At 33.1% G+C, this 2,833-nt stretch overlaps 1 long non-coding RNA gene across 1 annotated transcript in view; it reads left to right on the forward strand.

The window, feature by feature from the left end:
* LOC106871072 (uncharacterized) overlaps positions 1-2,249 on the forward strand; it is an 8,564-nt gene extending 6,315 nt beyond the window's left edge. Inside the window, exon 2 of the long non-coding RNA XR_001409623.2 lies at positions 1,309-2,249. This is a non-coding gene — a long non-coding RNA (uncharacterized LOC106871072). The remainder of the gene's footprint in view (positions 1-1,308) is intronic.
* The last annotated feature ends 584 nt before the right edge of the window (positions 2,250-2,833 follow it).

Genomic DNA, 2,833 nt, shown 5'->3' on the forward strand with positions numbered 1-2,833 from the left:
ATGTAATGCATGTATATATATGCGTGTGTGTGTGTATGTATATATATATATATTTATATATAAATACGTGTGCATGTTCGTGTGTTGAAACTAGAACCATTATATACCTACAGATGTATACATATTCACATACACATGCATACAAATACACCCACATGGCGCGGGTGTTCACACAGTGACAATCCTACATGCATTCCTGCTTTAGAGAACTACCAGAAATTTTAGGAGTTGATGTATAATGCAATTATAATCAATACCATAAAAATGACAGGAACTCATTTTCTCGACTTCAGAATAAATGAATACGTGTCCGCGGCGAACTTTGTTTTAAGAAGGTAAAGGGACATAAATAGAATGTACAAGAAATTAGTTCCCCTTAGATAAACATTATCAAATGAACATCTAAGTATCTCTTACATAACAATATTTAATCACTCGCATAACGATGTACAAGGAACTACATTTCAATATCAAATAACGAGCAAACATTTGTCATAAATTTTGTTCTAGAATTGACATATTTTTATTTTAAAGACCGAAAAGAATAGTTATTTCTTAATTCGGATTAAGTCCAGCATTGTGGGTAATTACGGTACCCTTCTCACAGTGTACATTGTTTTAATGACTCTAAATTGTAACATATAGAGTATTTGTAAAATTCCTTGAAACTAAATAATACTACTGTGAAATTTACTTGATGAAAATATAGGGAGTTCCATGAAAATTTTATATCAATTTCACCCAAAGGTTTGAAGGCATACAGGTCTTGTAGCATATCTGAAAAACAGTATGTCCCGAAATGATTGCAATGTACTGCATTGCTTTTTTTTTTTTAGAAAAGAAATGTTTTATTGTTTCATCTTTTGTTCATGATGATGATGATGAATGATGATGATGATAGGAAGGATAATGATGAAAGGAAAATGATAGAAACGATAATAGTGATGAAAATATTGATGTTAACAATAACTATAATGATGATGGCGGATGATGACGATGACGATGACGATGATGATGATGATGATGATCATTATGATGATAATGATGATGATATGATAATGATGAAAATGATGATGATTATGATGTAAAGAAGATCAGAAAGATGATATAATGATGGTGATGAACTGATGATGTTGGTATGAGCAATAAAGATAATGAGACGAATGGTATAAACGATAATGATAATGAGAACGATTATGTTAGTGATGATGGTGATGATGATATTGATGATGATGACGATGATGATGATGACGATGATGATGACGATAATGATGACGCTTTTCTCTTTTTATTTTTATCTTTTAATAGGTTTCAAAAAATTGTTAGAAAAACGAAAACGAAAGACAGGAGGATATTAATCTGGTGCATTACCACACATCAAACCAGTCGACACATCCCGATATTGAAACTACACCGAACGGATTAATTGAAAAAAACAAATCATTCAATCAATTTAACTGTTTGTTTATGTGCAACATACATAAAATGAGAATTACTACAGCCGTCACACTAGCACTTTTGCTAGTTGTTATTCATCCAATTAAACTGTCGTTGGCGGCCCAAACTCCATGTAAACCGTGTAAAATAAATGATGAACTCATATTGCAGAAAGCCTGGGTCTGTGGTGAATGTGGCTCCTTATACAAGGACACTGCAATAGAGTACTGTTGCGTATGCGACCAGGGATTCTATGACAAATGCCTCATCGCTACGGGTATCGATAAGGACAGAGACACTAATCTTAATCCGCACTAACATTCCTGAACGATCTCCTTTTTTTTTTCTGTTGGCGGATTGGCAGGATTGTTAAAGCGAAGATTAAAAATAACTCGTATTTACTTCTCTTTACGTTCTGAGTTCACATCCTGCTAAAGTCAACTTTGTTTTTCATCCTTACTAGTACCACTAGTAAAATACTTGGACCAATACAATTTAAAGATACTCATCTCTCCAAATTATTATTATTGTTGTTATTATTATTATTATTATTATTATTATTATTATTGTTGTTGTTGTTGTTGTTGTTGTTGTCGTTGTTGTAATCGCTATTATTGTCGTTGATTTCATTTGACAAAATATAAATCTAAGGTCTTGTGGCAAAAGAATACAGTCGAGTCAATTGATTTCAGCAAGGTTTCTTGAAAGTTTTTTTTATAAGCCCTGTTATCTATGAAACAAAAAGTCAATTCTGTTAGTAATTTGAACCTTGATTGTAGAAGGGCAAAATTAAAATGTCGTATGATCATTTAGTCCATTGTTCTAATTTTTATGCCAACCCTCCAATCCCTATTATTACTACTGATGTTATCCTCTTCCAGTTATTTCGCGCCATTTACTTCTTGGCAATTTGCGGAGTAAAAGTTAGATGGACACTTTTACGAGATATTTCCCTTCATTAACACAGTTAAATCTATCGTAAAAGGCCAAAGCTTGCCTATTAAAGGCGCCATTTTGTTCGAAAATCTTAGCGTCATCTCTATATTGCTTTTGTTTCAATAAATAAACAAACGACAAGATGAACTGGAGTGTGAGAAGGAGAAGAGGAAAGCTTCAGGACCTGTATTACTTCTCAGAGACTTATAAGTTGGTAGCAGTTGATCTTCGGTTTGATAATCGGCTGTCAGCGTCTCCAGAAATTGTTATTGTTATTATTATTATTTTATGAAAACTCACAGCTTATTTTGCTGGGTATGATGGGAAGTGGCAGCTGTCCACAGCCAACAGACTAAGGTGACAATTGTTTCTTCTTCTTCTTCTTCTTCTTCTTCTTCTTCTTCTTCTTCTTCTTCTTCTTCTTCTTCTTCTTCTTCTTCTTCTTCTTCTTCTTCTTCTT

Source organism: Octopus bimaculoides, chromosome 7 (assembly GCF_001194135.2).
Source record: "Octopus bimaculoides isolate UCB-OBI-ISO-001 chromosome 7, ASM119413v2, whole genome shotgun sequence".
In the NCBI taxonomy this organism is placed as follows: Eukaryota; Metazoa; Mollusca; class Cephalopoda; order Octopoda; family Octopodidae; genus Octopus; species Octopus bimaculoides.